Source organism: Drosophila virilis, chromosome X, assembly GCF_030788295.1.
Source record: "Drosophila virilis strain 15010-1051.87 chromosome X, Dvir_AGI_RSII-ME, whole genome shotgun sequence".
Lineage (NCBI taxonomy): Eukaryota > Metazoa > Arthropoda > Insecta > Diptera > Drosophilidae > Drosophila > Drosophila virilis.
In genome coordinates, this window is record NC_091543.1 from 17,196,709 (window position 1) to 17,211,517 (window position 14,809).

Genomic DNA, 14,809 nt, shown 5'->3' on the forward strand with positions numbered 1-14,809 from the left:
CTGTTTCTGTTTTTGTGTTGTGGTATATCATTGTCGTTTGTCGTTTCGTGATAATAAAGATTTATGCCAGCCAGACCCAAAAATTCAACAAGCCCAAAAAACCAGAAGCCGCAAACGTTGCCCAGTTATCGGTCAAAATGGTTTTAAATTTTTTTTTGTGTTTCGATGGAGGGAGGGGGGGGGGGAAGAAGATGAATGCATTTTTAATTAGCGGTTGCTGCTCTACAATTTTCTCAGAAAACTTCTTCTGTCAGCAGTCGAGTTTTCGTTTTGGTTTTTCTTCACATTTAAACCTGCATTCACATTCGCATCCTGCCGCAGCTTCTGCTGCTGCTGCTTGGAAATTAGGCGGCAAAGTTAAAAAGCAAAAAGAAGAGCAACCAAATTATAATACTCTTCGCAAAGGGTATACACAAAGCAATGCAACTTGTTGGCTATACGAAGAAAGGGGAATATAATTACAAAAAAAAAAAAATAACGCTTGACACGCCGCAGACTAAATACCCTTACAGGGTTTCAACTTTGCTTACCAACAATTTTAACTATTAAGCCATATGATATTGCTAGAGGGTATTACTATTTGTTTAACCAGCTTATCATTATGTTTTTATGTTTTATAAGTAAGTTTGAGGCCGCTCCAAAGAAACATATAATTTTGCCTTGACTACCACTGCCTTGCAATCTCTTTCATCCAAGTGGGGTGTAGTCTGCTACTGAAAAGATTTTTCCCATATTTGGATGACATAATGAAATAATGAACTGCCAAGTTGGGCTAAGATATCTGTAAAAACAAACCTGTTCCCGAACGAATTTAATATATGGACGGGAAAAGAAAGAATTGGTCTTTGATGCTGATGAAAATTAAACAGATATGGTAGGATTTGTCATCTCTTATGTGTTACATGCTTCGTAACATAATTATGATACACTTTGCAAGGGTATTAAAACAACAGAAGTCTAATCAGCATCAGCTGGCGCCAGATTCAGATCCTTTTGCTCGCCGATGGCTGCAACCGTTGGCTTGTAAATTCTGACACGCACTTCAACAGAGAGAGAGAGAGAGAGAGAGAGTGAGAGAAACAGGGAGATTTAGAAAGAGTAAAGAGAGCGATAGTGGGAAAGACAGAGAGAGCATGAGAAAGATGTATGCCTCATAAAACCTTGCACCGAGCCATTCACATATATTACCAGGCATTCTGTCATTGTTGACGTAGGACAGTGTAGGTCCTTTGCCAAAAGCCAATTGAAAAAGTGAGAAATTAAAAAGAATGTAAGGAGGAAAACAAAGAAATAGATGTCTGTCGGCATGCGTAATATCTTAGGGGCCCCCGAATAGAAGTGTTAGAAATGTGTCGAACCTAACAATTCCACAAATGCCTTGATTTTCTCAAGAATTTAATGCATATGCATATAAATATTTTCTTGGAATATAATTAGACTTGAGTTCAACTGAAACATTAAAGAACTTGAAAAGGAAAGTCTGGACAGTTTAAAGTGTGCCACAAAAAAGTATTCTTCTTCTAGAAAGCGTGCTTCTAGTAGGCGACGATTTAAAAGTCTGTAAAAAATAGTTAATGGATCGAGCTGAAAGCAGATTATAATCATTTCCACTCGAGTGCTGTAAGGGAATAGAGCTACGCAGCTCAACACAAAAGAAAGAAAGTTTTAATTTCTAAATTTTGTAAATTTGTACTACACTAAAGTTTTTTTTTGTCTAGTCTAGTCTAGTCTTAGTCCTTAAGCTAGTCTGCCAAAGACGCGGGTGAGTTTTTAGTTAACAAGCTCAGCTGTAGACCTTAAGAGCTGCCTCTTTGGCTTGCAGTGGAGTCCAGTGGATGGCTAAGTCGCGTTGCCCTGGACGTGCGGACCCTTCGCCTGCATCTAATCCCGGCCAGAATCTGCTGCAGCTGCTGCAAGTCAAAGAAGTTGTTCTTCGTCAAACCTAAGTCACGCTGTCGCTCATCGGTTGAGCGGCAGCGTGTCTTCGGTCTGACGAAGAACTTCTTCTTTGCCTGCCGCTGAATAGGTCCAAATCGTGGTTTGAAAGGGGAACCATACCACAGAACCGTCTCGAGAGACCCAAGCTAGAAGCGGATAAAAATGCATATATTAAAAAATCAATTTTAATATTAATAGAACCCATTAAATTCCGAGGGCTCATAAATGTATTGTATTAAAAGCTGTTTTTGTAAAATATTTGTAAATTATCATTAAACCTTTTTTTAGCTGGGATTTATTCAAGTTGAAAAACAATTTTCTTATGATATACATTCCGAATTATTTTATATATGCATATATTTTTATTAACTATTTTTGAATTGCCTGATTTTGCTATATCATTTCGGCTGTGGATGCTGATCAAGACAATATACACATACTTTATGGGGTCGGAGATGCTTCCTTCTGCCTGTTTCATATAATTGTAAGAACGCAGAAGAGTTACAGAAAAATGTTAGATTTTGAATAAATTATGGAAATAAATAAAAATGCGGTCTAAAGGCTAGATTAAAGGAATTTATGGTAATAAAACAGCTAGATTTGATAGTGTTATCAAGATTATAACTAGCATTATTTGCCACATTATTGATTATCATCCTCATCAGGAACATACTCCATTCCAGATAAACGTTTGAGGCGTCTTAAAATGAATATGCTTTAGACTTTGTTTGAACAGGGTATCTGGTAGCTGATCAGTTTATCTCCTCTTGCCTTAATATGGCAATCTTTGCTGCCCTTTGAGAAGCATATTAAATTGCGATTCCTATTGTTATTTTGCAGCCAATTTAGAAATTGCGAAACAGAAAATGTTTCAAATGTTGTGCTGTCTTTGTTGCTGTTGCTGCTGCTGCTGCTGTTGTTGTTATTGTTGTTGTTGCAACACTGCAGCACTGCAGTAGGCCGTAAATTTATGTTGCATTAATTTATTGCACTGGTTTTTTGTCCAAGGAGGCACGCGGCGGGTAACGAGAACTAGTTCAAAATGCGAAACCAAAACGAAATGGCAAGGCGCAACGCAAATGGAACACGGGCCGAAATGAAAGGGAAACTGTAACCGAAATGTTCTTCTTTTGGGCCAACTTTACCAAATATATTTGCACTCTATATCAGTTGGTGCTGTTTAATGTGTTGGTTGCAGGGGGCCGTAGGGGTTGGGTGGGGTAGCAGCGTTAAGATGCATCGCCTTCAAGTGTGCTCAAGGTTCTCGCTCGCGTTGCACATTAAGTTGTCTGCTGCTGCTGTTGTGGCAGCTGCTTTGTTGGGCGCCGCTTATCTGCATGCGGCGCAATTATTTCAGCTTGTCACACGTCCGCCAACGGTGGGGGGGGGGGGGGGGGTGAGTGGAAGAAGAGCGGTGAGTAGGGGGTGGGTGTCTGTTGCACAGCGCGTTGGCTTTTCTGAACTTTACAAATTGAAATTAATTACTTTGTGCCATTGTCCAGCGAACGCGCGGCAGCCGTTGCAACAAGACAACAAGACCTGCAAGTGCACCCCCATCTCCCTCCCCTCTTTCACTAGCTGGCTCCCTCACCCCCTTCCCATTCGCTCCCCCCCTTATCCGCACTCTCATTTGCTCAAAGCTGCGTTTGCAGCAGTTTATTTGTTTCAGTGCAGCCCCCTCTCTTATTGCATTGTGCTCCGCATGCATTTGTCATATTTGCAGCCCGACCCTCTCGCCCCCTTACAACCACACTGCCCCATGCCCGTCTTGGCCAGCATCCACTCGACGCTATTCGCGGCCCATTTAGTTTTGTGTTTCTTGTCTAACTTCACTTTTTGACCGCTTACCACGCTCCATATCAAATAGCATGCCACCCTGCCCCTCCCTCCGCACGCTACCTTACCCGGCTGCTGTCTTGCCCTCTTTGCCACCTTCTGCGCAGCTTCTTGTTAAATTTTGTTGTTTATTTCGTTGAGCAAGTTTTGCAAATTTTGCCAATTTTCGGGAACTAAGCAACGCAGCACAAGGCACAGCGCTCGCCTCTGCCCTCTCCGCCCTGGCAATCCAGCCCTTAACCACCATCTGTTCCCACCCCCACTCACCCTTTCTCTCTTTATTTCTCTTCACTTCCCCTTTGACTGTCACTGGTTACAAGCGAGCGCGCCGCTTAGTTTTTTACTAAATACAATAGAAATTGCTGGACCTCAGCCAGTCCGTTCCACTTCCACTTGCACTTGCTCTGCACCCCCCCCTCACTCTGCCTTGCCTGACCATGCTGTCAGTTTTTCATTACTATTTGTTAGTTTGCCGTATTCTGTTGCAAAGTTCTTTGTCATGTTTGTTGCTGGCCATGTTGCGCATACGCCGCGTCAACCAGCTTTTTCCCTGTTTCCCGGCTGTTGTAGCTGTTGCCTGTTGCCTGTCGCTTGTCGCTTGTCGTCTGTCGCCTCAGCAATGGCGAAATGTTTTTAGTTGCTTAATAGACATTGACAATGGAGTAGGTAGTTCGCTTTCCACTTCCAGAATAAATTAATAATGTGCAAGAGATTCTCTGGGAATGTTTCATAAATTCTAAAAAATTCGCACAACTAAAGGCTAAATTGATATAATCTAGTTTTTATATAAGGCATTGTCCAGATGGACTGACTGAACGCTGATCAACGCAATCTCGAGCGAGGAGCGAGAAGTCGCCAGTTCAACTCCAGTAGCAATATGTGTTTCAATTCATATGTTTTTTATTTCAATTAGTCGATTGAGAACTTTGACTGGGCTCGAAATAAAGGCATCGAGAATAATTTTTTTATTTTTAAATTACAAAATACAGTAAAAAGCGTTTTGGGCGGACAGAGACCATCGTGCAATTGTTGCCCGCTCAAGAAAAGTGTACACCTAGTAAAGTTTTCACTGTATATTAAATTGGATTTGTTCAATTAATTCAAACAGAAGTTTTTTCTTTTGTGCAATTAAGGTGAGATAATTTTCATGAAGCAAACTTAACATGAGTAACGAGAGCAATAATGAGCTTCGTAGCTAGCTTTTACTTTGTTTAATAAGCTTATATTTTTTTTTGTAATCAAAGTATTAACAAGCCTTATTTGAATTCATGAGAATCGCATAGGAAGGTATTAGTTTGAAAGTACTTGTTCTATAAATTTGCATCGCAGCGAGAAGTAAACTTTGTCTGCATTTGTTATAAAAAAAACTTATATATATGTAAATACATACATATATGCGTACATACCTACGTAGATTCGAAGAGGAATAAAGCGTTTTAGAGCTAATGGGCTAAGTAAATATAACCTATTGTTACGTGCATTCATACAAACATACATACATACATACATACATACATACATACATAGCATACATACGAATAGCTACATTCCTACAAACATACAAACATGCATACATACATACCTACATATATAAATGCATATATAAATTCAAACATATAATCGCGCAAGTATACAAACATATATATGTAAATCCAAGCATGCACATAGAAACGCCTTGAATATATGCATACATAAATGTTAATATACATACAGACTACATACAAACGTGAATGTAGTCAAAGAAGAGTAATACTTTTAGAAGCGAACAGACGTGCTTTTAATACTCAATTATTGTTAAAAATTCAATCAAATTATTTTGTGATCGACGAAGAGTTGTTTTTTCGCTAGTGCAAGTCGTGTTTTGTGTTACAGTAAGGTTTATTAATTTGTGAATTCACAAAGTGTTGCGTGTTTGTGGATATCTTTTAATCGTGGTTAAATATCAATTATTGCGCTAATATGAATGGGGTATGGTATTTGAGAATTTCCATAGCGAGTATTAGCTGACTTTGCCCGAGGCAAGTTATTAATAATAAATATAGGACTTTATTTTTTACCTCGACCGGAGAAATAATTAAAGTGTGCCTCCTTTGGCAACAGCCCGAGTAAAATCGGCGCATCACGTTTTACAGAGAAGCTTTTAAATTAGATTTAAGTGGTTCGTGCGAAAACAAAAAGTTGCATTCAATAGTTTTATTTTTAGTTAATTATGGTTAGGCAAAATAAGAAGCAAATTTGTGGCTTACTTTTGCAAAGTACTTAAAAACTTTTTTTTTTATTATTATTAATATTTGGCAGAGTCGAGTGCACTACGATTACCCGGGATCTAAAGTGCTTTTCTTTGGAAAAATTAATTTCATAGCAGCTCTTTTTATGCATTCCTATCACATGCAAATATGCAATCATTTTCCCGGGCTTCAAAACTTAGGTACTCAAATATTTCCTGTCAATTTAATCGGCCAACTAAAAGTAACTGCTGATTGGAAAAAGTGCAATATGGAATTCGTATAACTAAAAATATGAGTTAGAAAAACGTTTTGGCCAATTCAAGTTTGAGCCACAAAACATTTGAAATTTAGGTAGAACTGAAATCAGTTTTTACTATTTGAATCCATCAAAAGGGTGTGTGTGTGTGTGTGTGTGTATGTGTAATGTAGTTGCTGCAACTACCTCAAGCTGGGTGGACGACGCACATAAATTGTTGTTGTAGCTAAACATAAGTTAGTTGTGTGAGTCGCATACACACACACACCAACACATACAGCCGCCCACTTGGAGACAGTCATGAATATGAGCACGAACAACATGTAAGTGGGCTGAGTGGGCCAGGGGGCGGGGTTAGGGGCTACAGTACAACCAACTGTTGCATGTCTGCAGCTGAAATATAGCGCATAATTGCTGCATATTTCGTTGCAGTGCATGCGCGTTCGTGTGTGTGTGAGTGTGTGTGTGTGTGCGAGTCATTTGTCAGCATGTTTTACAACACTTTTTCTAGGGCTTATGCTACTTTCTGTCTGCCTGTCTCGGTATGTCTGTCTGTCTGTCAGTCGGGCAGCTGCCATCGATGATACAATTCTCAGCTTTAATTTTCCCATCAGCAAGCTGCTTTCTTTTGTCGCGCTTGTCTGTTGCCGGCAGTTGTTGCTGTCGTTGCTTATACCCTTCTTTGAGAGTATTACGACTTTGTCATAAAATATGTAACGCATAGTAAGAGATGTCTCTTCAGTCAATATATACTTGAGCAGCATAAGAAGATATAGTCTATCTGCTTCCTACATATATGCAATATATTATCTGCACCGGAATACTTCTATACTTTATCATACAGCTGACATAGGAACGATCGGTCAAAATGTTGCTTCTTTTAAAGAAAATTCTTGAATATTTTTCAGATATTTCGATTAAACTCGGGTCACCCAACTCAGCTATAATTTGTCTGTTAGGGTATTGGAAATTTTGTTGCTGTTGCTTTTTGTTGACGGTTGTTGTTGTTCTCCTTGTTGTTGTTGGCTGCTCCAATAAAGTCACCTAAATATGGCAAAGCCTTTTTTGTGGCGCGCTGCTGTGATTGGCGTTGATTTGCCAACAGCTGATTAACGTTGGCCTAAACGCTTGCGTAACCAATTCCCAAGAGCGCAGATCTGGGACCTAAGCCAACTTAAGAGTTGGCTAAAGTCCCAGCAAATTTAGCAAATTATAGAGCTGAGGCTGCCGCGCTTTACGAAACGCTTGCAGCTGCCGCCGCCAGCGCGGCGCATCGCCGACTACGACATCGACGTCGGCGCTAACGTTGACGTTGACGCTGAAGCCGCTTGGCGCTTGCGCAAACGCCTTAAATTGCAGGTGGGCAAATGCAAATTGAAATCATTATTAATTATAGCAGTCAGCTTCCATCCTAGACCCCAAAAGCCGTTTGCACAGCTTCCACTCCAATCAGATTAACGCTACCAAATGCCAGAAACAAAGGCCTTCCACACAGTGTGTGTGTGTGTGTGCGTGTGTGTTTGTAAGTGTCTGTGTGTGTGAGGTGTCTGGGAACTGCTTGCAATCCAAGCGACTTAACTAAGTTTTGAGCGCTGCTCGTTGTACAACAATTCTGTGAGAAAATTGCGTAAAGCGTCCAAGGCCTTTATAGAACATTGAATAGCTCAACGGCCTGGGCGCTATTGGACGCACGAACTAGTTCCAAAGAACAAAAGAATTTAGATAATTAGAGTAGATTATATTGCTCCCGCAGCATATCAGGCATAATATGTTGAGTATTTACATTGCATTTTATATTGAGAAATTTAATCTTGTCCACAATTTTTATGAAGCTATTTATAAAAAAAATCGATCTTTATTATTCTCTGTTTAGGGATATTTCATTTTGAATATTTATTATTTTTCAATCTTATTATTATTATTATTATTATAATTATTATTCTTATTTTACTTTTTTCTAGTGTTAGATAACGACAGCTAAATTGAGCTGTAAAATGTCTCGAAAAGTATTCATATATAGCAGGTATGCATGTGTGTATGTATATATGTGTGTATGTGTGTATGTAATATATGTATGCATTATGTATGTATGTATGTAAATAAAAATTAAAGGAAACTAATTTTTAAAATATCGCCATACTATTCGATTTTCATGATTTCAAGTAAGCCTTTCAGCCTTTCAAATACTTTGAATATAGGCGTTGCGTATATAAATATCCCTCTCTCTCTCTCACTCTCTCCTTTTCTCTCTCTCCCTCTATATCTAACTTTGTCTCTCTCTCCCTTTTTTGTTCGTTGGGTTTTCTTCCTTCTGATCTTACTGCAACTAACTCTCTATTTCTTGTATTCTTTCAGTTATATGCATCAATCTAAAGCATGTCTCCAATGGCAATAAAAGAATAGTTCGTCTGTATGTGAATATATCGGTAAGTCTATATATAAATTTATATACATATACATATACGTATACATATATATGTAAGTAATTCAGGCAAACAACACAAGATTGTTGCCATGTCACCTCTCAGCCAGATTGTGAGTCGTGCCCCTGCTAAAAATAGTTAGATAATGCGTGAGGATTGATATTTAAATAGTTTCTAAGGTGTGGAGTACTTATGGCCAGCGTTATGCAATGGCCAAGAGTGCAGATAAAAGCATCTTGATTGTGTATTACGTAGTATTTGCATTTCATGAATTTCAACGCGTAATCACAGCCATCAAATGTGGTGCAGCGAGGTGTGTGTGTAGTTAAAGTGGAGCGAACCGTCAGTTGGCATTCTTTTTTGTTTTGCGTGCTGTGCCCAGGCACTGGCTGGCCGCTTATTAGAGTCTCAGCTGCTGCTTTGTGCCACGACCAACTGCTGCATATCCGCCCAGCGGAGCTGGTCAGCCAATTGCGGCCAAATGCTGCTTGCAACGTGCAGCTAACAATCACCACCAAATTGACAACAATATAAAGAAGCAGTCGCAGTCGCAGTCGCAGTTGCAGTTGCAGTTGCAGTTACAGTTGCAGCCGCTGCAACTTGGAGGCGCGTGCAGCACCTGTCAGGCGGCAGCCAGAGACCAACGATCCTTTCAAGCTGGCGATGCGCACGCAACACTCGTTTGCATACGTGGCAACGTCTCGTGGACACGTTAATTTTCAATTGGTTAGCGCAACTGCGTTGGCAACTCCGTGGGCGCATTGAGATTGAGTTGCTGCTGCTGCTGTTGTTGCTGGGCCTTGTGGCAATTACCAAAACAACAAAGCGCCTGCCACACGGTAGCAGGCACAATAACAACAATTTGCAACATACCATGGAATGCGGCGCACAGCAACCGCGCAGTCGCAAACATCGCCATTGCCAGCGACTTGGCAATTTCATTATAATGATAATGATAATGATAATGATGATGATAGCGATGAGGCGATGAGACGATGGGGCGATGGGACGGTGTGCCAATGGAGCCCACTCTCTGCCCAGTCACTGTGGGGCAGCTTGGAGCGATGCTTATCCGTTTTTAGAATATCAATTATAAGTCATTTACTTGGCTAGCACGTCCGCAGTCGTTCGGTCCACTCACCCAGTTCCAGTTACACTGTCCGTCAATTTGAGTGCCTTACCTGGCCAAGCCTCACCCCCCTGCTTAGCAGCCCACTAGCTGTCAGCCTGCTGCGTGTCAAGAGTGTGAAACTGTAAAAGTACTTTTTAATTTAAGCTCATTTTAATTGTGAGAACTTTATTCCATTTGTTTTTCGTTTGCCCAACAAACTCTCAAGGTACCCAAATCCAAATCACACTTAATTTTCAACTTGATTCTTCAAAAAGTTGTTTTTTGGTTGCGCTACATCAATTTTTTTCTTTTTTTGTTTTTTATTTTTCTTTTTTTTTTCTCGGGGACTACTTTTATTTGGGCCTACAATTACCGAGTCATTTAGTCGGAATTACATTTGATAAGTTATTTCACTCGGCATTTTCTTTAATTAGCTCGTTTGTTTTGTTGTTTAATGGCAAAATATGTTCTCCATAGAGCAAACTTGCGGTTGAGGCAATGGCAATTGATGGCATACCAAAAGAAACCTGGCTTTAAGGCGGATAAGCTGAAAATCTGGACGGAACGCTAGCAATTTCTTAGCCACATAATTGTTTAAGTCTATTTATTTGATTTAGATTGATTTAATTGAAAATTTGGATTTTAAATAAGATGCGGGGGCAAGCAGGAGTACAACTTAAAATCGATAAAGCTTTTCGACTAGATGGATTTTTTCTTTAAAAACTGCGAATATGCTGAAAAGATGGTCATTTCTTAGGCACGCAATTCTGTTTGTCTATTGATCTGATTTCGATTTCATTCAATTAAAGATCAAGATTTAATTAGGAATCTGTGAGGGCTGCAAAACGATTGATGAAAAAGTTAGAATCGATAAATGTTTTCGACTGTCAATAGGCAGATATTTTAAAAATCTGTCCATTTCTTAGACTGTTAAAAATTTCAAGACTTCATTAAGAAATTGTGTGGACTGAAAATTATCAACGGAATGGAGGGAGTCGATAAATGTTTTTAAATGTCGATGTACAAAGGAGCTGAAAATCTTGTTGTTTCTTAGCCCTTTAATTGTTAAGCGTGTCGATATGATTTCGATCGATTCAATTCAATTCTCTATGCAAATAATCCAGTCAAGGTTCATTTTATGTGTAATACCAAATTAGAAACGCGGGCTCAAATCGTTTTGACTTAAAACCGGGTTCAATAGAGAAGGGCTTACAGCCTTGATCCCGCTAAAGATATCCCAGGCTCCAGCTTTTGTAGCTTCAATCAAATGCATTTTGTTGGTGCGCAGTAAACGTTTTTATCGGGGCTACAAAGACTAAAGATATAAGAATACTAAAATGCTTCTTGAATCGCAGGCGCAGCTTGATTTGGGCGCAACACCTGGCGCTGGCCGCGCCCACTGGCAGATAAAGTTGCCAACGCCTCAACAAAGTGAATGTTGTGAATGCGTCTGCTACTTTTATGATGGCCATTAATTGAGTTTTTATCGTTTGTGGATTATGTCCGATCGATGCTTGCATTTCGGCCCGTTTTCCTGCTGGGTTATCCCAAGGGATTTGGCAATGCGGCGCCTGCTAACTTGGCCAAGACTGCAGCGTTTAATTGATGCGCCAGTTAATTAATTGTAACAAGTCTTGCACAGTACAAAACACCGCAAATGATACCAGCCATTTATGGCAGCTGGCAGTTACCGGCCTAGCTGGTCGGTAGACTGTGGACAGGGAACAGAAAGAGGGAGTACTATAAGAAAAATCGACCTCATAAGCACAGGCAGCTACGTTAACTGCCTGCCAGTGCCCACAGAAAAAGCACAAAGTCAGAGAACAGAGAACAGCGAACAACAAAAACTAAACTCATTGAAGACGGCAGCCGTAGACTGAATGCGATCACAGTCGCAGATCTTCGGATCGGGGGGAAACTCAAACTCAAACTGGACCTCAATCTTAACCCTGGACCCGGCACTTGCACACTGCAGCTGCAGCTGAGGCTGGTGCTGGTACTGGACAGGGACTGGGCCTCAACTGCGTTACACGAAACGGCGTGTTGATGCCAGTTGAATGAGCAAACATAAAACGAGGCGAAGCAACAAGAGAAGCAGCGCAAGCAATTAACTCGAAGAAGTCGAACTTCAAATGCGCTTGTGCTTGAGTTAAAGATGAGAAAAATGCGCACAAACTTAAATTCAAATTGATATATTTACAGAATGTAAATCAATTATTAATACACATTTATAATGGTATTATGTAAAGGAGCATATATCTGTTTATTTAAAGGCTTAAAAATGGAAAAGTTTGAGAATATTTTACTATCGGATCTACTTTTTTTTTAACGTAACTTATGAGACTTAAGAATAAAAATAAAATACACACGCATTTATATTCACAATAAGCAAAGAAACAAAAGTATTTTTATTTAAAGACAAAACAAAAATTCTACTTAAATATATCTTAAGAACATATCCTCTACTTGATTTATTTAATATATATGCATTATAAGGGTGTTAGCCAGAAAATAAGGGTTCAACTGTAAAGCCCGCAAATAAATGGAAATATAAGTTATAAGTAAATAGGCATTTTCTGGCTAACACGATCTAAATGTGCCAGTTACAGAACGCTCAGTAAAGCTAATGGACACTGCATGTCAGACCATTAAAATACTTGTGATGAGCAAAAAACCATATGAAAAAAACCAAAGACTTAAGGCACAAACTTGAGCTGGCATAAGTGCATGAGCTAGCGCGCGCACGTGTGTGTGTGTGAGCGTGTGTGTGTGTAGCTGAGAGTGAGTATTTAGGCCCGGTTTAGAATCGGCGCTCGTTGCCCGACAGACATTCCGATGCAGCAGGTGTTTAGCATAAGTAATTGATATTCTACACACAATCACTGAGGCAGCAGCGGCAGTGGCAGCGGCAGCAACTTGATGTGCCATGAAAAGCGTACGCAGCAACTTTGGGTGCAACAGCAACTGAGGCAGCATCAGCAGTCGAAGCAGCAGCAGCAGCAGCAGCAAATTAAATGAAGCAACTTGAAATTGGAAAAGCAAACTCAAAGTCGATTTGGCTAGCAAAGATGGAGATGAAGATGGAGTTGGAGATGGAGTTGGAGTTGAAGTTGGAGCCGTAGCTGGAACTTGTTGTCTATGGGTTGAACGTGAAATTAACTTGCCCCATGAGGCTGAAATCATTTCAAATTAAATGGCCAGCCAACGCCTCAAATGCTCAACGACTCTTGCCACAAATGCTGAAGGTCTCTCTAGGCACAACAACAACAACAACAACAACAACAACAGCCATTAACAACATTTACTGGCCAACTGGCAAATAGCTTGAGAAACATCATTATTTATTATTATTAATATGAATTTACATAAGCGCTGAAAATGCGAGCAAAACTTCACACAAATCAGAAGCTTATTGGTGCCATTTAGCTGTTCCATTATTGAACCACAACAAAAAATAAACTGGAAACCAGGCAACAAAAACAACAACAGCATCAAATAGCTAAGCAGACAGAGTCGCTCACCCTACCCCCTCCGGCTGACCAGTGGCGTCAGTTGTCGCGTTCATTTTGCATTTGGACTCAATCGTGCGCCATAAGTTTACTTGTAATTTATGTTAATTTTTCACTTTAGTTTAACATAAAAATCGAAACGCCTAAACAAATGCCAGACCGTCGAGACAGTGAGACAGCGATACATAGCTATACAATGTAATGTATCTTTCGGATTGCACAGTGGCGTAGTGTGTGAGGTTTCGGGAGGGACGCAGATTACGGCAAGTGAAAGTGAGCGGCTGCTGCAATGACAATTGTTATAAAAATTGAATTTGCAACATTTTTATGATTTATTAATGATTGACAAGACGAGCGTTAATCCCAGCGTTGTCAGAATGCAATTATTTCTAATCGCATCACATTATGTGCAGCTCCGGTCAGCTTTGCGCCTTATTCACTGTTAATTTTGTCAGTGATGTTTTTAGAGGCTACCATCTAAGATGTAAGAAAATGGTATGCTAAGTCTGATAATAGTAATGGGATATTACCGACCCGTTTGGTGGGCATAGTTGCCCTTACTCATAGCTGGGAATGTTCAGACAGTTTTCCAAAGGTTTACTGAATTTTTAATTCTTTTACTAACAATTATGTGAAGTTACAGCTAAAGTTAAATTGACGTTAACTAAACAGTCAATATACAAGCAACAATTAATCCTATTATATATTGTGATCATTTTGCAAACCCCCTTTTAAACTGGCCAAGAGCTAAGCCCCTGTCTTACACTGACGTTTCAAATATCGCTTGGCAAATGAAAAATGATACATATATCTGCAGCTAGGTTGAAAAACAAGAAAACCCAACGCCCACATGACACATAACGAAATCAACTCAACCCGTTTCAAATTAAAACGATGTGTGTCCAACAAAATCAAAAATATATATAAATATCCAAGCATAGATATGAAAACGTGCCTCGGTCCTCGGGCAGTCGAACTATTTGGCATTGACTTAAGAGTGTGCGGCGAGCAATTAAAGCAAAAGGTCAGTCTGTTGGTTAGCTAGAGGCTTTTGAGTGACTGCAGCGGTTGCAGCTGCGACTCTTGCAATTGTGGCAACCCTGGCAGCTCTGGCAACTCTAGCGAATCAGTTTGTGAAAAAAACCGGCAAGAAACGCTCGCCGTATGACGCCTGCGGCCAAATAAATATGAGCCCCTTGTGGCTTGCGGCTTGCCAGCCAGTTGCTGTCAGTATTTTGCTTATTTTGAAATACCCTGTACCCAGTGTGAATGGGTAAAGAAGGCTATATGGGTTTTGTGCCAATGTTTCTAATACGCAGAAGAAAGCATCTCCAATTGCAGAGAGTATGCATGTAGTCTTGATCAGACGGTCTGGCTGTCTGTCCGTCTCGATATAAGTCGAACGAGAGTATCTCCCAGTCGGATATAACTAAAGCACTCTTGCTTGCTTCGATTATTATTTTTATTTTATTGTATTTTTTTATTTTGATTTTAATTTTACTTGTGTG

The 14,809-nt window shown here is 40.0% G+C and overlaps 1 long non-coding RNA gene across 1 annotated transcript in view; it reads left to right on the forward strand.

Moving 5' to 3' along the window:
* The window catches only part of LOC138911177 (uncharacterized), a 124,931-nt gene that overhangs the window by 66,651 nt on the left and 43,471 nt on the right, over positions 1-14,809 (forward strand). Inside the window, exon 3 of the long non-coding RNA XR_011416553.1 lies at positions 8,614-8,684. This is a non-coding gene — a long non-coding RNA (uncharacterized lncRNA). The remainder of the gene's footprint in view (positions 1-8,613; positions 8,685-14,809) is intronic.